At 41.3% G+C, this 22,089-nt stretch overlaps 1 pseudogene; it reads right to left on the bottom strand.

Annotated features, from left to right (window-relative positions):
• Positions 1-11,094: 11,094 nt before the first annotated feature.
• LOC137636996 (telomerase reverse transcriptase-like) lies at positions 11,095-18,448 on the bottom strand (annotated as a pseudogene).
• Between the last annotated feature and the right edge of the window lie 3,641 nt (positions 18,449-22,089).

Below are 22,089 nucleotides of genomic sequence, written 5' to 3'. Positions count from 1 at the left end.
TCTTTCGTGCTTTCGAGATCTTCAACTTCCTCGATTGGTGTTTGGGAGCGTTAAGCAGAAAGACTTCCCCTTCGGATAAGGACTCTGCCATGCTTATCATGTCTAGCATGGACAAAGCCATTCGGGATGGGTCTGGTGAACTTGCGGCTTCGTACGTGTCGGGAGTGCTTAAGAAGAGAGAACATCTTTGCTCCTTCTTGTCGTCTGGGATCACTCCTTGCCAGAAGTCCGAGTTGTTGTTTGCTCCTCTCTCCAAGTGTCTGTTTCCGGAGGAGTTGATCAAGGGGATGGCTGCTTCGCTGATCCAGAAGGATACCCATGATCTGATGGCATCTTCCGCACGTAAGGCTAAAGCTTTACCTTCCGTGCCTAGACCTTTCCGGCCGGCAGCAGTGGACACACCAGCAACTAGGTTCATCCCGCCCTTTCGTGGCAGAACCTCCAGCAGAGGAGGTCCCCGTGCCGACAGTCACCGTGGCAAATCCAAGAAGGGTTCCAAGTCTGCAAAAGGCAGGATCTGACTGCCTTCCTCTCCAGACAGCAGTGGGAGCCAGGCTCAAGAACTTCTGGCAAGCTTAGGAGAGCAGAGGTGCAGACGCTCAGTCTGTGAAGTGGCTAAGGGAGGGGTACAGAATTCCGTTCTGCCGCAGTCCCCCTCTAGCAACATCTCCCATCAACCTCTCTCCCAACTACAAGGAGAAGGACAAGAGGCTAGCGTTGCAACAAGAGGTGTCGCTCTTGCTACAAAAGGGAGCGGTAGTCATAGTCCGGGACCATCAATCCCCGGGCTTCTACAACCGTCTCTTCCTGGTAGCGAAGAAGACAGGAGGTTGGAGACCGGTGCTGGACGTCAGTGCTCTCAATGCTTTTGTCACCAAGCAGACGTTCACGATGGAGACGACGAAGTCGGTCCTAGCAGCGGTCAGGAAGGAGGACTGGATGGTCTCGTTAGACCTGAAAGACGCGTACTTTCACGTCCCCATCCATCCAGACTCCCAACCTTTCCTAAGGTTCGTCTTTGGAAAGGTTGTGTACCAGTTCCAAGCCCTGTGCTTTGGCCTAAGCACGGCACCTCTTGTGTTTACCAGACTGATGAGGAATATTGCCAAATTCCTTCACTTGGCAGACATCAGAGCCTCCCTCTATTTGGACGACTGGCTTTTAAGAGCTCCGTCAAGTCCTCGCTGTCTGGAGAATCTCAGATGGACTATGGATCTGACCAAGGAATTGGGCCTCCTGGTCAATATAGAGAAGTCCCAACTCGTCCCATCCCAGACCATTGTCTATCTAGGTATGGAGATTCAGAGTCGAGCTTTTCGGGCTTTTCCGTCGGCCCCAAGGATCAATCAAGCCCTAGAATGCATCCAGAGCATGCTGAGAAGGAACCGATGTTCAGTCAGGCAGTGGATGAGTCTAACAGGGACACTTTCATCGCTGGCCCAGTTCATCGAGTTAGGGAGACTCCACCTCCGCCCCCTTCAGTTTCATCTAGCTGCTCACTGGAGAAAGGACATGACGCTAGAGGCGGTCTCAGTGCCTGTTTCCGAAGAGATGAGGTCTACACTGACGTGGTGGAAGAACAGCATTATTCTCAAGGAAGGTCTACCATTGGCTGTTCAGACCCCCGACCACCGTCTCTTCTCGGACGCATCGGACACGGGCTGGGGTGCGACACTGGACGGACAGGAATGCTCGGGCACGTGGAATCAGGAGCAAAGGACACTTCACATCAATTGCAAGGAGCTTTTGGCAGTTCATCTGGCCTTGATAAACTTCAAGTCCCTCCAGCTAAGCAAGGTGGTGGAGGTGAACTCCGACAACACCACAGCCTTGGCTTACATCTCCAAGCAAGGAGGGACTCATTCGAGGAAGTTGTTCGAGATCGCAAGGGACCTCCTCATTTGGTCAAAAGATCGAAAGATTTCGCTGGTAACGAGGTTCATTCAGGGCGACATGAATGTCATGGCAGATCGCCTCAGCCGGAAGGGTCAGGTCATCCCCACAGAGTGGACCCTTCACAAGAATGTTTGCAGCAGACTATGGGCCCTGTGGGGTCAGCCCACCATAGATCTATTCGCTACCTCGATGACCAAGAGGCTCCCGATGTATTGTTCTCCGATTCCAGACCCAGCAGCAGTTCACGTGGATGCCTTTCTGCTGGATTGGTCCCATCTAGACCTGTATGCGTTCCCTCCGTTCAAGATTGTCAACAGGGTACTTCAGAAGTTCGCCTCTCATGAAGGGACACGGTTGACGTTGGTTGCTCCCCTCTGGCCCGCGAGAGAATGGTTCACCGAGGTACTGCAATGGCTAGTGGACGTTCCCAGGACTCTTCCTCTAAGAGTGGACCTTCTGCGTCAGCCTCACGTAAAGAAGGTACACCCAAGCCTCCACGCTCTTCGTCTGACTGCCTTCAGACTATCGAAAGACTCTCAAGAGCTAGAGGCTTTTCGAAGGAGGCAGCCAGAGCGATTGCCAGAGCAAGGAGGACATCCACTCTCAGAGTCTATCAGTCAAAATGGGAAGTCTTCCGAAGCTGGAGCAAGGCGAATGCAGTTTCCTCAACCAGTACCTCTGTAACACAGATAGCTGACTTTCTGTTACATCTAAGGAATGTAAGATCCCTATCAGCTCCTACGATCAAGGGTTACAGAAGCATGTTGGCAGCGGTCTTCCGCCACAGAGGCTTGGATCTTTCCACCAACAAAGATCTACAGGACCTCCTTAGGTCTTTTGAGACCTCAAAGGAACGTCGGTTGTCCACACCAGGCTGGAACCTAGACGTGGTTTTAAGGTTCCTGATGTCATCAAGATTCGAACCGCTTCAATCAGCCTCTTTAAAGGATCTCACATTAAAGACTCTTTTCCTCGTTTGCTTAGCAACAGCTAAAAGAGTCAGTGAGATCCACGCCTTCAGCAGGAACATAGGTTTTACATCTGAAACGGCTACATGTTCCTTGCAGCTCGGTTTTGTGGCTAAAAACGAGCTTCCTTCTCGTCCTTGGCCCAAGTCGTTCGAGATCCCAAGCCTGTCCAACTTGGTGGGGAACGAACTAGAGAGAGTACTTTGCCCAGTAAGAGCTCTTAAGTACTATTTAAGACGGACAAAGCCATTACGAGGACATTCAGAAGCTTTATGGTGTTCTATCAAGAAGCCTGCTTTACCGATGTCTAAGAACGCAGTTTCTTACTACATCAGGCTTCTGATTAGAGAAGCACATTCTCATCTGAAGGAAGAAGACCTTGCTTTGCTGAAGGTAAGGACACATGAAGTTAGGGCTGTCGCTACTTCAGTGGCCTTCAAACAGAACCGTTCTCTGCAGAGTGTTATGGATGCAACCTATTGGAGAAGCAAGTCAGTGTTCGCATCATTCTATCTCAAAGATGTCCAGTCTCTTTACGAGAACTGCTACACCCTGGGACCATTCGTAGCAGCGAGTGCAGTAGTAGGTGAGGGCTCAGCCACTACATTCCCATAATCCCATAACCTTTTTTAATCTTTCTCTTGAAATGCTTTTTATTGTTGTTTTTTGGGTTGTACGGAAGGCTAAGAAGCCTTCCGCATCCTGGTTGATTTGGCGGGTGGTCAAATTCTTTCTTGAGAAGCGCCTAGATTAGAGGTTGTGATGAGGTCCTTTAGTATGGGTTGCAGCCCTTCATACTTCAGCACCTAGGAGTCGTTCAGCATCCTAAGAGGACCGCTAGGCTCAGTAAGGAAGACGTACTTAAAAAAGGCAGAGTAATGGTTCAAGTCGACTTCCTTACCAGGTACTTATTTATTTTATGTTTGTTATTTTGAATAACTGCTAAAATGAAATACGGGATACTTAGCTTCTAATGTTAACATGTATGCTGGTCTCCACCCACCACCCTGGGTGTGAATCAGCTACATGATCATCGGGTAAGATTAATATTGAAAAATTTTATTTTCATTAGTAAAATAAATTTTTGAATATACTTACCCGATGATCATGAATTTAAGGACCCTCCCTTCCTCCCCATAGAGAACCAGTGGACCGAGGAGAAAATTGAGTTCTTGTTGACAAGAAGTACTTGAGTACCTGCTCACAGATGGCGCTGTTGTGTACACCCCCACCTGTATAGCGATCGCTGGCGTATCCCGACCTTAGATTTCTGTCGGGCAACGGAGTTGACAGCTACATGATCATCGGGTAAGTATATTCAAAAATTTATTTTACTAATGAAAATAACATTTTTCAGAGCAATTAGGCAAGAACGCACAGCTTATTGTGTCAGCAATGTACATGTGTTTTCCTTTGACATACTTAACCTCCAAAGCATAATACTGCAGATGTAGCAATATCCTATCCTCTGAAGCCTAGCTGGGGCTGCTGCTAACGGTTTCTTGAAAATGAACTCCAGTGGTTGGTGATCAGAATGCACCGTGACCTTGTCCCGTATATATACATAATGGTGAAACCTCTCACATGCTAAAACAATAGCTAGACATTCCTTTTCAATTTGTGCATAACGCTGCTCTGCCTCTGACAAACTTCTGGATGCGAAAGCCACGGGCTGGCCTTTCTGCAAAAGGGCTGCTCCAATTCCATACTGGGATGCATCATACTGAATAATAACCTTTGAAATTAAACTATAATAACGTAGAACAGGTGTTTTACTGACTGCCTCTTTAACAGCTTTGAAAGCTTTTTCTCGAACATCCTGCCACACAAAATCAGAGTTCTTGTGCAGAAGATCCTCAGAGGAGCAGTCAGTTCAGCTAATTTTGGCAGAAATTTAGCTAGGTACTGCACCATTCCAAGAAATCTTCGTACCCCTGCAACATCTTTAGGTGCTGGCATCTCCACTAAAGCTTTCACTTTCTCAGGTCCTGGTTTTAATCCTTTGTGTGTTGCTACATGACCCATAAATGAAACTCCCGTTTGTCTCAATTGGAGTTTATCAGTTTCCAGTACCACGTTTCGCTCTTCACAGCGCCTGATAAAGGACTGAAGATTTCTATCATGATCATTTGTAGCCTCTTATGTCAGTAGCTCCTTTTCCATACACCAAAAAGTCGTCTGCAATTACCTCAAGTCCCTCAATCAGCTGATGCATACAACGCTGAAAAACTTCCGGTGCCGAGCATATTCCAAATAGCATTCTCAGCCAGCGGTAACGTCCAAATGGAGTATTAAAAGCTGTTAAGTACGAGCTCTCCTCCTCCAAAGGCACATGCCAAAACCCGTGTTTCATATCCAAGACTGTGAACACACGAGCTCCTGCAAGACGAGAGGCAATGTCTTCCAGTGTTGGTAATTGATAGTGCTCACGATGCACTGCCTTATTTAGATCCCTTGGATCAATGCAAATTCGTATTTCTTTATTTTTTTTTTTAGCTATTATTAATAAGGAGACCCACTCTGTTGGTTGCTGTACCTCAGCAATTATGTTCTCACTTTCAAGCTTATCTAGTTCCTTTTGCAGGACGGAAAGTACTGCCGCAGGTACCCTTCTAGGAGCATGCTGCACTGGGTTAACAGATTGATTAACTCTGATTTTATAACTGTAATCAAGCTTACCGGCAACACCTCTGAAAACTTGTGGATGCCGTTCAATCAGAGGTTCCTTTGTGATAGCAGAAGAGCAGGCTGAATTGACGTGCAGGGCGTTGTCACAAATGGGATTAATCTGGTCATTATCCTTTATTTCCAGAATATTAAGCGCCACACATGCTTGGTAACCCAAAATTGAATGAAATCGCTGACCCTGCAATAATTCACACCTCAAATTAATGGTATGAACTCCCCGCCAAACACGAATACACACACTGCCAAAGGAACGACTGCCTTTTTGCCCTTAAACATACAATGTGGTTGATGACGGCCCTACCCTTTTCAACTTTGAGTCACCAGTTGCAGCTTGGTACACACGGAGTGGCAGCACATTACAATCTGCTCCGCAGTCTATCTGGAATCTTATGTAGCGTAGTGGACTAACTTTAAGTATAACAGTTTGTTCCTTAGTCATCTTGATACTAGCTACCGTTTTCACTGTGAATATACATGACGAGTCGTTTTCTTCCAAATCGGCCTCCCTCATGCTATTAAGCGAGTTCAAATTCGTTTGTTGCACCACTCATGCTGGACATTTAAACTTAAAGTGGTTAAGTTTTTTGCAATTTATGCACCGCTTACCCCAAGCTGGACAAACTTCCTTTACTTTCCTGTGACTTCTACCAGAGAACCTACAATCAGTAATCCAGTCCGTTTTTTCCAATTTTCGATGAACATCCGTCACTGGCATCATTCTTCCAACTGGATCCTTCAGCTTTGCAGACACAGTAATAACCTTGCTTTCTAATACTCTGTTGATCTCCTCTTGCTGTGCTATAGATACCTCGCTAACTCAACAAATCTCTAAGGTTCTCTCCAAAGTTAGATTCCTTTCCCAAAGAAGACGATCTCTGACCTTATCATCCGAAATGCCAAACATAATCCTGTCTCTCAAAATTTCTTCTTGTGTTATATTCGCAAAATCACAATCCCACGCTATATGACGCAGAGCCGTTACATACTGATCTAAAGATTCACCCATCCATCTGTGCCCGAATATTGAAACGGTAATGTTCAAATGCAGTGTTTTTGCTTGGGTGAAAATATCTTTCAAATGCTGCCAGCAATGCATTCTGATCTTTCCGATCTTAATCAGAAAGTTGAAATGTGGTGAAAACTTTGAGCCTCAGGCCCAATAACTGTAAGTAACACCGAGACTTGCACTTCGGGAGTCTTTTTACTTTGTTGCGACAGCATAGCACTTCCACCTTTCTCGTTATTCTCTCCACCTTTCTGCTGCATTCCTATCATCCACATTGAAACTGGCGGGTAGAGGAAGACTGTGAAACGAAGACATCCTGGTATTTCTGCACGTATGGGTCCATTAAGATACTGCTGCTCCCATGTGATAGGTTGGTGAGTAAACCTTCTTCATAATAATCCAAGACTATTAGTAAAGTCAAATATACAGTTGAGCCATGAACGTAAGCTAATGCTACAAACTCCAAAGGAATACTGCCCATAGGTTTAACAGTAAGGTTTAACTTTATGTAAGATGATTATCATAACAGCTATTTACATGTAAAAATAGTTAGGTAGTAAAGGATGCTAAACTTCTTAACGAGCAACAACCTGTTAGAAGTGTCCCTGAACCGGAAGCTGCCGGTTCAGTGCTCTCCAGTACCGGATCCACAGGCGGTCTTTCAAGATGCCTTTCAACATCTGTGGGATCACCTAGATGATTTTGCGTTCCCCCATGCTTCATATTTTGGAGAATCCTCAACAGGATGAGATTTTCGAGTAACCTTTCTATGACATTAATAGCGCCGATGTGGCGTCATGCAGAATGGTTTTGGGACCTCCTCCTGCTTCTGACAGAAGTACCAAGGGAGCTCAATCTTCTACCCGACCTCCTACACCAGCCTCATGACCAGATTTAAAATCAGATTGCGAGATCCCTATGTCTTCATGCCTGAAGGTTATCCAGCATATCCTCTCCCGGAGAGAGGCTTTTCGACACCGGTGGCGAAACGGATTTATGGATATCTCTGTAAGTTCTCGATCTCGGTCTACCATGCTAAGTGGGCGATCTTCTATGGTTGGTGTTGTAGATGGGTATCTCTCCACTCAGTGCCCCTCTACCCCTAATAGTTGAGTATTTACTGTACCTTCAAGAGAAAAAACTCTGCTCTGTGTCAGCTGTGAAAAGTTACCACTCAACCTTGAGTCAGGTCTTAAGACTGAATGGGCTTGATTTCGTTTTAGATGGAGTTTCGAACAAGTTTGTCCTCAGTTGGAAGTGAGACCTCCTTGGAACGGGGTGAAATTCCTTCATCCCCTGAAAGGTCTTCCTTCTCACCTTAGCCTAAGCCAAGAGGATAAACGAGTTGCATGGTTTCTCATGTCGTCGTCGTCGGCGCCCACTCGTGTCCGAGCATTGGGTTCTGTCGTTAGCCATCAGCCTCCTGAGAAAGAGATGAAGAAGGGTGGAGGAAACGACAGAATGCCAGTAGCTGGGTATATTGTTTTGGGTGGTCGTGGCTTTGCTACGGCCACGCACACACACTTGGCCCACACCGTTTTCACCGCGGCTCAAGACATATGAGACAGGCGGCTTCTCCGATGTTGGTTGCATCGGGCTGCCGGGTTCTTGTTATGCCAAGGCCCGCCTTATTGCCTGCCCGACAGGCATTGCCCTCTTCCGCCGGCGCTGGGAAGCTCCGCCGTTGGGGTCTTGTTTGGTTTGATTTTGGAGTTTTCCTTCTCCTAGCCTTTGCCTATCTTAAATAAAGGAGAAGGCCTATAGGGGTCCAGTCTTGGTCTGGTCTCTCAGAACTGGCCTTAGCGGTATGGTTGAGCAGCCTGCCAGGGTGGATAAACTACCCCACCGCCATTACCCAGCCCATCATTGAGACACTCGAGCCCCTCTACTGCAGCAAAGTGCTGGACCAAACAGTACAAAACAACAAACAAAACACCGAATTGTAGCGTCACTTGTTTCACGCAATATTAACGAGTTACATTTTGAGGTGTGGATTTCCTTAAAATCCTTGGAAAAACACAGACAAGAGAGCTCATCAACACAGCGCTTGTTTAGAAACAGGAACTCGTCAGTTCCCAAGTTAGTCACAAGTGATTTCTGGTGCTGTATTCAGTTTGTTTTGATATGGCCCATGATTGAAGTAATCCTTAAGGTGAAAAACAGAAATGAGATGATCTCAGCTACTCGTTTTCATGTTAGCCATATGTTTGGCATAGATGGTAGGCCTATAGCCCATAGAATTTGGTACAATTTTGCTTGATTTTTGGTGGTACTGGACAACCGTTCCCATTAATTAGTCCAATATTGTGAGGTTTCATTTTACTATAAAGCTTTCCCAACACTACTTCAGAGCAAGGGCATTCCTAAAGAATGATGGTAGGAGGCAGTAATACTCCCTTGGCAATGCCTTCAATAATTTGACCACATGGCCATAGAGTTGTGAATAGATCCCTGGATGTGTTGGCAGTTTAGGGAGCTTCCATATACAGTAGAACCTCGGTTTACGAATTTAATTCGTTCCTAATGCGAACTCGTAAACAGAAAAATTCGTATCGCGAAACGAATTTCCCCATAAGAATGTTATAAAATCGAAATAATTAGTTCAACCCATCTACAAAAACCAATTTTCACAAATTTTTCCTTACACATACAGTACTCTACTGTACTCTACACAAAATTATTAAAATATTGCAGTCATTTAATGATGAAAATATGGATATGCATGCACAGTAAACCTGAACTTTACCTTAGAGGAGTGTCGCTGCTGGCTTGATGGAGACGAGAGGAGGGGAAGGAGGAGGAGGGGGTTACTGCTTGGAGGGAGAATCTCCCTCCATGAGAACTTCAGGAACATTGACTGGAGTTCTCTCGCGAGAATGGCGTTCACTATCACTGGTTTTGTGTTTGTGAGACTCTTGGTCGTCATCTTTCACAGTTCTTTTCTCCCCCTTCACAAGATATTTTTCAATAGACACCTGCTTTTGTCTGTTCTTTAAAATTTTATAGAAGTGACCCACCCCATTATCGACTAATAAATTTATTGCACGGTCTGTTTCAGCCTTATTCGGGACATTTTCCTCAAGAAAACTTTTCACGTCTTCCCACTTCTTTAAAAAAAATTTTATCTCACTCGAAGACAGTGATTTTGCAGTGCCTCCCTCCTCCTCAGATGAGATTTCCTCTATTACCTCTCTTTGCTGCTGCTCGTGCAGGTCCTTCAGCTCCTCGGTGGTCAGCTGCTCCTTATGCTCCTGCAGGAGGTCGTCGATGTCATCCGTGTCCACCTCCAGCCCCATTGCCTTGCCCAAGGACACAATATCCTCATCAACTGCTTCCTCCTGGTTGGGTTCGAACCCCTCGAAATCCCGTTCTGCAACGGCGTCGGGCCACAGTTTCTTCCAGGCGGAATTGAGGGTTCTCCTGGTGACTCCTTGCTAGGCTTTATCAATTAAAGTCAGGCAGTTGTAGATGGAGTAGTGATCCTTCCAAAACTCTCTGAGGGTAAGGTTGGTGCCCTCTGTTACTTCAAAGCAGCGCTGGAACATAGCTTTGGTATAAAGTTTTTTAAAATTTGAGATCACTTGCTGATCCATGGGCTGGAGTATTGGAGTGGTGTTGGGGGGTAGGAACTTCCCCTTAATGAACTTGTATTCCTCCGCTATGTCCTCTTCAATGGCTGGAGGATGGGCAGGAGCATTGTCCATTAACAGCAAGGCTTTGAGTGGGAGGTCCTTCTCCAGGAGGTATCTCTTGACTTCGGGACCAAAAACCTCGTTCATCCACTCAACAAAGAAGATCCTTGTCACCCAAGCCTTCGTATTAGAACGCCACATGACGTGCAACTTTTTCTTCTGCACATTGTTCTTCTTGAAGGCTCGTGGATTCTCCGAGTGATTCACCAGGAGAGGTTTAATTTTGCAATCCCCACTGGCGTTGGAACAGAACAGCAGGGTTAGACGGTCTTTCATGGGCTTATGGCCAGGAAGGGCCTTTTCTTCTGCCGTGATATAGGTCCTCCTGGGCATTTTCTTCCAAAAGAGGCCTGTCTCATCGCAATTAAACACCTGTTGGGAAACGTAGTCCTCGGAGTCCACGAGCCTTTTGAACTCTTTCACAAAAGACTCTGCTGCCTTCGTATCGGCGCTGGCCCCCTCGCCATGCCGAACAACACTATGGATACCCGTTCTCTTCTTGAATTTTTCAAACCAACCACGGCTTGCCTTAAAACTTTGTTTTTCTGCTGATGTGCCTGGCTCACTTCTCACCAAGTCCTCGTAAATGGTTCTTGCCTTCTCGCAAATCATGTTCTCATTTACTGAATCTCCTGCGAGCTGCTTTACATTTAACCACACCATTAATAAATTTTCTACGTCATCAAGAATAGGTGGCCGTTGTTTTGACAACGACGATACACCTTTAGCTACTTTAGCGGCCTTTATTTCTTCTTTTTTCTTTAATATTGTGCATATCGTCGACTGCGAGCGATTGAATAAACTAGCAATGTCTTTCACACGCATGCCCATGCCTTGGTCATGCTTCTCGATGATCTCCTTCTTCATCTCGATTGTTATCATCAGCTTCTTCTTACTGCTTTCCTTCTTCGACATCTTAGGAGCCATTGTCTATCACAATAATACACAGTACAGTACTGTAATCACAAATGAGTGAAAATAAAACAAATCACAAACCACGTGTAAAAATCACAAAGAAATCGTCCACGAATTCACTAAGTATGTATGCTATCGAGACGGCGGATACTGAGATAATGAACGAGTGAAGGGGGTAATAAACGGGTTTAGGGGGTGGTAGGTATGCGTGGGAGGAGTCACGTGACTCCATTGTGAGATGCTGTCGTTAAGTTATTTCCATGAAAAATGCGATCAGGAAGCGCGGCGTTAACACTTTTCCACAAAAAACAGCGCGTGGGAGGGAAATTTAAATTCGTTAACAGATACAATATTCGTTAACCGAGACAAATTTTTCAGAGAAAGTCACTTCGTAAACCGAAAAATTCGTAAGCGGAGTCGTTCGTAAACCGAGGTTCTACTGTACTTAAAATGCCCCCAATGAAAACAATCCTCACTAATTCACTAGTTATTTGCCCCACTTTATTACTACCTTTCCAGGTTCCATGGATTCTACTCCAAACTTTCTTACTCACTCTTATCACAGTTTTGCATATAAACTTTATATTCACTGTCTTCTTTGGTACTAATAACCAATCGATTAGGGCTAAAATTCTGATCCCACTCATCAAACCTGTCCTCCACAAATTGGAAATAAGTCCAGACACATTTGTATATACAGGATTAATTACCAGAATTTTCAATCTGGCAAAAGTAACCTGATCGACACGTTCAGCAAACAGTTTTCCTGGGTTTTTATATTTATTGAATCTCATTGTATATCGTGGATAACATGCCATAACTGATGCTACATCTACTAACACTTGCAAAGTATCAGAGCAAATTATGACACCATTAAAACAAATTCTAGTTGGGCCCATTAGGTTATGCTTTGTTTTATTTGTATTAAAAGTGAGACATTATAATCCTTCATTCCATCATTCATGAGCCTCAGGAAACTTTCAGCTTTCTCATGTGATGATGTTGCGTAGAAAATATCAACTGAACGTATCAAAACACTGGTTTCATCTATATAGTTTCCCAGGTATTCCTGGCACAAAGCAGAATAATATAAATCGCACAGAAAGGGAGACAAATACCCACCCTGCGGTACTCCTTTCCTTAAAACATAACGTTTCCTCCCAACTCGTACAATCTGTCCCCGAATCATTAGCTCAAATTTGCTAAAGACCTCGCTCGTATCTATTTCTATAGTACTTCCAACCTTGACTAATTTATTATGAGAATTGTCTTCTAATTGGGTCATAGGTTGGCGATTTTCATCCAACCTCACATATAATTTTCTTCTGGTCTTTGTTGAAGGACCACGATAAGGTTCATAGGGGTCATAATAAATATTCCTGGGAAATGTATGCATACACTTATCCAGGATCTCTAGCAACTTACTATGCATAATACTACCGTATGCATCAGCAATATCAACTTTAACAATGTAAACTTTATTATCAAGAGTTTTGACTATGTTAATATAGTCTTCCCAGGCTCTGTTAAAACATTTGGCAGATTTTAAAGTAACCCCAACACTGAAACGACTTGAACATTCCAGCAGAACCAATCGTGCCTTTAGCAACAGCATCTTTGATATTAAACTCTGGGACCTAATGAGAGGTCTCACCCCATCTAGACCCTTTGGGAGAAATCGTAACTTAGGGGGAAGGCTGCAGTTTCCATATTTGGACTGATCTTCAGCTATTTTCAGAGCAGTTTTCCTGTTTAATAGTTTTAGTGCTCCAGTCCTTACTATAAAAGAAACACCATCCTGATGTATTTTTCTAAAATCCCTTTTTAAATAAAATATCATCTGGTATCGTGTTACCCTGCCCTTAGTAACAAAAATAGCTGCCTTTTACAAGTGTAAAGGCTATTTTTTCAATAACCCATAATATTACCTTACTGATGGTGTGAGTTTTCATCATATGATTTTCAAATGATGCTGCCCACTTAAAAGATAATATCTTAAAATTCTGAAGTAATCTCAAGTAATCTGCCTAGGTATAACGTTACCCATTTAAGGGAATGGGGACAGGAGACGTTCAGTTTCATCCGTGAGTTCGTGTCGAGAACTCAAAATCCGTTGATGTCAAACCTAGGTTAAATTCTTTCCAGATTTCAAGTCTTCAAGAAGTAACTAATGGACCCGTCACAATTGCTGTTGTGTCCTGTAAAGGCTCAAATCTTAGCATTACCTCAAACGAACTGGAGGAGCTTGTCCGCAGGTCAGACACCTGTTTGATAGCTCGCCCAAGTTCAAGAGAATGGTGACAATGAACGCCGTTTCCTCTTTGATTAGGCAAGTCATTGACCAAGCCATTATTCCTCTATCTAGAGCTCATGATGTCAGGGGCATCAGCATGTCACTGGTGTTTGAAAAGAACCCTTCTCTGATGCAGGGTCTACAAGCATGGGTGTGGAATAGACAAACTACTTTCACTGCGCATTATCTGCAAGATGTGACCCACAGGTCCCTAGACACTTTCTCGATAGGCTCTGTGGTAGCTGCCGTACCTCCTTTATAGGATCATCAGCATTCATTTGAGTACATAGTTGCAGTGATAGTCTGGGATAAATGGAAAAGGAATGACTGGCCTTTCTTTTCTTCATTTTCCCTTCTCTTGGGGAATAGCATCCCAATACTGTGTCGGCTAGAATGTCTACGACTGCAGGTAAGCCCCTTTCTAACTTGTAGCTAGAATATATTTCATATATTCAAGTCATGTCCCCCAATCTCTTGGAGAAGTTGAAATTGAAAAGTCAGCTGTCAGTATGTACAAACATGAATCCATTATTATACATAGCCTTAACCCTTTTACCCCCAAAGGACGTACTGGTACGTTTCACAAAAGCCATCCCTCTACCCCCCATGGACGTACCGGTACGTCCTTGCGAAAAAATGCTATAAAAATTATTTTTTTTCATATTTTTGATAATTTTTTGAAAAAATTCAGGCATTTTCCAAGAGAATGAGACCAACCTGACCTCTCTATGACAAAAATTAGGGCTGTTAGAGCAATTTAAAAAAAATATAGTGCAAAATGTGCTGGGGGAAAAAATAACCCCCTAGGGGTTAATGGTTGGAAATTTCCAAATAGCGCTTGAGACGTGAACCCATTGGTTTCAGGCCACTGCTTAACGAGCTGTGGATGTATTGTACATCCCTCGCATTATCATGCATGGATGTTGCAATACTGGGAATGTTTTTAGACTTGCACCCACTGTAGTGTGAGTTTCATTTTGTAAAGAATGTAAGGGTTTATATGCAGTGTAGGAACAAATCACAAATTTGGAAGTAATTTTTATTTTTCCTAACTGCACAAAACTGTACTTATATACACATACACTTACTCGCCATCACCTAACCCCAGAGGAAAGTCTCGACTGCCATCAAAGCATAAAAGGTATGAGTGAGCGGGGGCTGGTGCTTCTCCCCGCTACCACTGGTTAACAACCTGGCGGTTGTTTCCACCTCGTTAAAATTTTTTATGGCCATACATCAGCTAGCGCTGATTTCTTCTCCTATTGTAAAGAACCACATGTATGTATAGTTAGGAAAAATACAAATTACTTATAAATTTCTGATATTTAGGTGATTAGAAATGAGTTAGTTATATAGGTAATTAAAAGTTAATTTGATTTTGTAAATTACAGTACAGTACAGGCAATGAAGTTAAAAAAACACAATTAACTTTTGCTTAGACTGAGTGAGTAGAGGTTTAGATAAAGTGACAGTATTTAGTCAAAAAGGTTAAGAAATAATCATTGACATCTGTAGAATATCTAGGTGAACTGTAGGTATAAATTAAGCTTGTTTTTCCTGTTTTTGTGCTGGGTTAAGAGCATATTTCTTGTATTATTAAAGAATCCTCATAGTTCCAGACTTATGTCTAAAAGAATTTAATTTTTTTTAATGATGCAACTCGAGTGTATTCTGTAATCTTGTGACTTTATTGTATTCTTGAATCTAAAGTTGAAGTTCTCTTCCAGATGTACAGTACATTGTAGATGTATTCCGAAAAAAACAAATAAAGGCCGTGTGCCATCACCTAAAGGGGCTGACCTCTGGAACAGGCCTAGCAATATGTGTCTCCCCTGCAGCCTCGCCACCAGAAGCCGCACATGTAGAAGCCCTGGACGGTCCCTGGGTCCCTCGTGTTGAGTGTTGTGGTGACACAAGGAAGTTGTTTTGAAATCTACGTGCTGTACTCTTTGTTTACTGTAAGTAGTTTCTCACTGGGCCATCTTCCATTTGGTTAACGTGTTGACTCAATATGTATTTTAAAGAGCTTGATACAGTACTTAGCCAAGAAATATTTGTAACTTAAAACTCTGTTGTTGTCATTTTTTTCTTATTGATAGAGTTACAATATTAGCCTGTCTTGAATTCTCAAAGGTGTTTAAAAATATCACAGAAATAAAGATAATTTTTGTCATTGAATGTCTTGAAAGAAATCTTGAGTTGCGGTTGTAACTTATGACTGACGAGGTAGCAAATGGATTTATAGTTTTTAAATTCTTGAAGTGACCTAAGGTCTTTGACCAGTTTGATATGCCATTTGAAGAAAGGTTTCCAATTAGAATGATTCCTTCCTGGTTCCATTGTAACTGATGTAAAGTAGTATCTTGTTGGACAAGTTTACCGTGGGAGTGAAAAAGTTTCCTTTTCATCTTATGTTTTATAGGATATTCACTTTTATTTGTGTAACTGACTCTTAAAGTGATTGCATAAACTTCATTATAAGTTCAGTTATTTTGAATAGAATGTCTAGAGAACAAAATAATCGGCTGTAGCTCTAACATCCGCTTTGAAACTTGAATGCTTTAATAAACAAAATAAAAGATGCATAATTTGTTAAAATATGATTGCAATTTGATAATCACTTTTTTTTTCTGGTAACTGTCTATCCCTGTATTTATGATTTAGAATTGATTACCAAGAAAAACATCTCTATATTTTTACAATGTTATCTCTATCAATTTGATGTGAAGAGGAACAATTTAATGTAAGTTTGATTAGGCTTATGAAGTTGGTGATATTGATTTTTGTGATATTAGTAGTAACCTGTCTGTATTTTATAGTTGAAGACATTGAAAGTCACAAAATGTGAATGCCCAGAAATCATTAATTGTAGGGATTTTTAGTTTATGTACAGTAACTTGTCCCACGAAGGACACGGAAGAGTTTCGGAACATGTCTTTTTATATTGGGATGGTAGAAACTATTTAGAAAGGAGTCCAGTATCACCCTATACATGACGAAGCACAGTTGCAATGCAACGTGTTGTGTTTCTGGAATGTGTTTTTGATTGAAGAAAAGTGCAACATGCACACGGCTGCGTCATTTCGCCCCGATTTGATGCAGCAACCGTTCATTTCATTAATTTTTTTGTATAGGTAAATTATTCCCTGCTGAACTGTACCAAAAGGTGAAGCAAATATGTTTGGCCATGCCAGGTTAAATTCTTGTGAAAAAAGGTACTATTGAATATGAAACTGAACCTGTATTGTCCTAATAGATTGCCAAATGTGTCACACGTATTTATTACGATGTGGTCGTTAATATTTATTGAGGTTTTTTTGTAAACAGGACATGATTCAAATGTCTGATTTGCATGAAGGGACTTTTTTCAAACGCTAAAGTTAAGGCGTAATTCTTGAAGTCATTCATGGTAAAATTTCATGAATGCTTTGGTTTCAACCAAGTTTGGTCAAGGAAGAAGATAATGCTTCTTTTTTACTTTATTCTTCTATATTTCTTGGTTTTAGGTGGTCTGATTTTGTCAGGTTCTGCTTAAGTTTGGCCTAAGTTAAGCAGTATGGGTTTTGAACCATGCTGTTGTATGACTGTTGAAATAAGAAAGTTTTCAGTTTCCTCTTGAAAGCCTTAATGTCTTCAATCATCCGAATGTTTCGTGGGAGCTTATTATATAGTCTCGGGGCCGCATAATTAAAGGCTCTGGAGCCTAAAGTAGACGTAAATCTAGGTTCCAACAGTTTGAAGCCATCTGTAACTATTCTCGTGTCGACACGATTTGGCTGTGCAATATGTAGCAATTCTCTTAAGTATTTTGGACGCCCGGTTCTGATAACTTGGTGGGTTATTGTACATAAAGAACTATGGTTTAAAGGTTGCTCTTGAATGGCAAAGGCAAGGGACAGTGGCAGTTCTCAAGAGACTGACCATATATGCATATGATTAGTGCCAAAGCCCCCTCTTCATCAAAGTTAGACCAGGGAGAGCCAGCCAATGAGTCCTATAGGGTTCCCAAAACCCCACCATCCCTATCTCACAGGGATGGTGAGGTTGTAAACACTGGAAGGAACTATTGGGCTTGTATGCTGTACTCGAACCTCCGTCCAACGGATCGCTTCCAATAGGCAGTTACAGTGATAAATATGGTGTAGATTTTTACATTGAATATGATTTCTGTGATAAAAATCTTGTTAAGCAATTTTGGTTTTCACTTCAGAAGTGTCCTTTTATTCAGAAATATTTTCTGTTTACTTGAAGGTTACTTGTCATCTTTAATTCTTTTCCAGTTTGATGATGTTTCAAGCTTGTATTTTCTGAGCCAGTCAGGATTACTCTTCTCCTCTTGAAGGATTTAATCTGTTAACTTCATCCCTATACTGTATTTGTCTGGGATTTATTCAACAAAAGTCCTGATGTTTCTTTTGTGTGATATGCGGATATTGTGATCATGACCCCGAATAGTCTTAATTCTTCCTTTTGTCTGTTCCAAGGATTTATTTGTGCATTTGATTTCCTTTTGTCTGTTCCAAGGAATTATTTTGTGCATTTTATTTCCTTTTCTCCATTTCAAGGATATTTTTTTGTGCATTTGATTTCCTTTTGTCTGTTCCAAGGATATTTTTTTGTGCATTTGATTTCCTTTTCTCCATTTCAAGGATATTTTTTGTGCATTTTATTTCCTTTTCTCCATTTTAAGGATATTTTTTTGTGCATTTGATTTTATTTTGTCTCTTCCAAGGATTTTTTTGTGGACCTAAGATTTAATTCCATGTTATGTAAGGAATATTTATATTCCTCGTATTGTTAAACCTGACTCTAGTGTTTTTCCTGAGGATCTAAGGGAGTAATAAACTTTTGCTTTAGTATGAGTGACTAAAGCCTAGCTGGAAGAAGACGGAGCTACCGGTATATGCATTCTGTTTGCCTTTTCTAAGCACAGCTCATGAAGATGCATCAAATATGTGTCCTCTTTGAAAACTGCTCTTTAAACCTTAATTTCAAAAGGCCTGCGTCAAATGCTCTCCGCAGATTTTTGTTTTGACATTGCTGTAAACAGCTGATCTTTATAGGAATATTTGTTTAGGTGCTCCTCTCAACACCTTATTTTTTTAGCGTCAAATGCTTTCTGCAGATTTCTGTTTTGACGTTGCTGTAAACAGCTGATCTTTATAGGAATATTTGTTTAGGTGCTCCTCTCAACAGCTGATTTTTCTAAATGTTTGTTTTGCGTGTTACTTCATTAGTTGCATGCTTGTAAGTTATAGGCATTATAGTTTGCCTTTAGAGTCTCTTTTGCCCTTATCTAAGTGTTTTAATTCTGTCAGTGTTCAGAATGCAGTTTTTCCCATTGAATGAAGGAAAGTCAGTATCTGTTTTGTTCGATATTCTGACATAAGAACACTGGTTTCTGTGCAACTCAAATATAACTATACCTCAAATGCATTTGATTACTGTATTTTCAGTATTTTTTACTAGAGAATAATTTCCAATAATCTTCCTTTCATCTGATTTGTGGTTTCGTAAATCCCTATCAGCTTGACCCTGAGTCGTAGACTTTTATCTTTGGCTATTGAATAAGAGGCCTAAGTCATTTTCATTATGTCTTGTAAATTTTATCCTAATGTGATCGTTGTATAGTTCCCTTACTCATACAAGGTGAACTTAATTCCATTGTGCCTTTACAAAATTATACATGTATTAATATGAACAGCTGTTGATACAATGAGTCTTTTTCCAAATTTCTTTTGAGATCTGTAGCTTCGGTCATAGGTGATTTGTATGCACAAGGCAGCCGCTGATATTTTGTCGTACTGCCTCGTGTTTTCTGTACTTATTCATGTTTCTTAATGTGGATACCATTAGGTTTACCATCCTGTTGTCTAATGGAATTGCTGTAATGCCATCAGATTTTCTTGTGTTTGTTGGTGTCATTAGCCATTTTCAGAACTGAGATTACTTGTGCTTCGATCGGTACAGTATTTGATCAAGGAATTTCCATCGACGTTTCTACTGTACTTATTTCACGAATGTCTTTTGACTCTGATTTGGATTTTCAATTATGAATTTGCTTTGAAAATAAATGTAGTTTTGCTAGTATTTTCTTTCTATAGCTGGCATTTTTTCATGGAAGATAATTTCCCTTTGATCAGTTTGTACTCGGTAATTTTTGTCATTTTGGAGGGAAATTTATTGAAGTCCCGAACTCTGTTGTAAAACCCAATGCATATTTCTCTTGAGTTCTGTAGCTATGGTCTTTGCTTAATTCTGTGCTCAGGCAGACTTAGATTTTTTGCCTCACTATCTCATGTCTGCTGTATTTCATGTTACTTACTGAGGATATCATTAGATTTTCCCTCCTTCTTGTGTAAGGAAATCGCTCTAGTGCCATCAACTTTTCTTGTTTTTGTTGGTGCCATTAGTTATTTTCAAAATCAAGATTACCTGTGTTTTGACCCGTACAGTATTTGTACTGCACTCTGTAGTAATGTCGTTTGCTGTTGTTTTGGGTTTTGAAGTCTACATTTACTTTGTAAGTGAGCGTATTCTGCTAGAATTTATGATGGATTTTAATATCTTTTAGCAGTTAGTATTTTATCTGCTGAGGTAATTTCTCCCTGGGCAGTTTGAACTTTCTAACTTAATCTAATGACCAGAGATTATAACAGCAAGTCCCAGTTTAAGTTTTGTATTTTACGAAGATCAAGTGAAAATGAATTTGTCTCCTTGCTAATCATCGATGACATGAAGCAAATATTTATCTCCAATCCTGTTTAGGTGTTGAGGAGTGTAAGCTAGTGTAGGACACTTTCCTTGTTGCAGTGTTGTATGTTTTGGATCACAGGAGTGTCAATAGGGCTCTGGAAGAAGCAATGAGTTAAATACTATAAGTTGCTCATTGTTTCCAAGTTCCAAAATCTTTGTTGCAAGCAAGTTTGCTATTGCTAACAATTTGCTGGGAATGTCCTTAGTAATTGGATGATGTTGAAGGATTTTGCCTTCTGTTTTTAACTTTACAATATGCTGTCTTCTAATTACTGGATTAGTGCTCGGATGGTGTAATCTCCTGTGTGGGTTGACATGAATGCCAGTCGCCACTCGGAATTCCTTTCGTGTCGAAAGTCCAGCGTACAGCCCTTTCATTTTTCTGCTGTGGTTTCTACTGTCTAAATCCAGAAAATTTGTTATTATTTGCTGTCTTCACCTGAGTTTCTGAGACTTGTAATTGCTCCATTTGGCTCAATTTGAACTGTTTTTTATCCTGTTTGTAGACTAATGGTTAACCATTATCCTTGTAATGACTTTTATCTCTTTTCAATTGAGAAACTGTAGGTCTTTTGCCTGTAAGTAAGAAAGAAAAGCAAACCAAAGGCAGAGGATAGTGCAGAATTCTGTAGGAAGTGTTGGTTACTAATTTCCTATTGATAAAAGTCTTGCATGGTCTTTACTTCTTTGAAGGGAAAACTCTTCTGGTTTCTTGGGACTAAGTATAGTTTATTGCATTGTGGAGCTATTCTTGTGGACACAGATTTTCTTATAGTGCGTGAGTTTTCAGTTGGGCAACTTAGCACATTTCTGTGCAATCTTTCTAGATTAGAAACTATTCACAAGTTTTGGAAATGTTTCGGTCTTCAAGTTGATTGTCACATGTCTCAAGCTTATTAGCGAGTAGTAAACTCATGTTGGAGTTGATTGCCATGGGTCTCAAGCTTATTAGCAATTGGTAAACTTGTGTTGTTGAAGTTGATTGCCACGTATCTCAAGTTTATTTGAGAGTGATAAAGTTGTGTTGAAGTTGATTGCCACTGGTCTCAAGCTTATTAATGAGTGGTAAACTCAAGTTGAAGTAGATTGCCACTGGTCTCAAACTTATCAACGAGTGGTAAACTCATGTTGAAGTAGATTGCCACTGGTCTAAAGCTTATTAGCGAGTGGTAAACTCATGTTGAAGTAGATTGCCACTAGTCTCAAGCTTATTAGCGAGTGGTAAACTCGGGTTGAAGTAAATTGTCACTGGTCTCAAGCTTATTAGCGAGTGGTAAACTCAATGTGTGTTTTATCAGTGATTTGCATGAGGTTCTCCTCATAGCTTTGATCTGTTTGGTGTGTTCCTTTATGGTGACACAGTAATTCCAAGGTAGTTGAACTTTCATGTGTGTTAAGTGAGAAATCACAAGTACAATATTCCTTTAGTAATGTGAGTTTTATTATCATTGCCTAAGGTTTGTTGGCATGGAATGAGATTGGATTATCCAGGTACATTTAACCTTATTTTAAGAAAGGTTTTTGTATCATATTCTCAGCTTTGTATGAATATAATGGCTGCTTCTTGAAGGGAATTGAGAGTAGCTATATTTTCTCTTAGTTTTCTTGAAAAGGAAGTTGCTGTGAACACTTCCTTATAATGTACAGGTTAAAAAGGAATCCATCTTTGGTTATTTTGGCTGAACCAGTTTTTTGGTGTTTTCCCTGTGGTGGGAATATTTTTTCCATAAGTTTATTGCAACATGATGGGTCTTGAGAAATTTTTGGCTCAATTTAGCATCAGATCTTCTTTTGAATCTGTTGTTGCATCAGGAGTCAGTTGAGACAGAATTGAGTTTAGTGAAATACAGTACGGTACCTTAGAATGAAAATGGC

This window comes from Palaemon carinicauda, unplaced genomic scaffold (assembly GCF_036898095.1).
Source record: "Palaemon carinicauda isolate YSFRI2023 unplaced genomic scaffold, ASM3689809v2 scaffold48, whole genome shotgun sequence".
NCBI classification, from domain to species: domain Eukaryota; kingdom Metazoa; phylum Arthropoda; class Malacostraca; order Decapoda; family Palaemonidae; genus Palaemon; species Palaemon carinicauda.
This window is presented reverse-complemented; position numbering and strand designations above follow the sequence as displayed.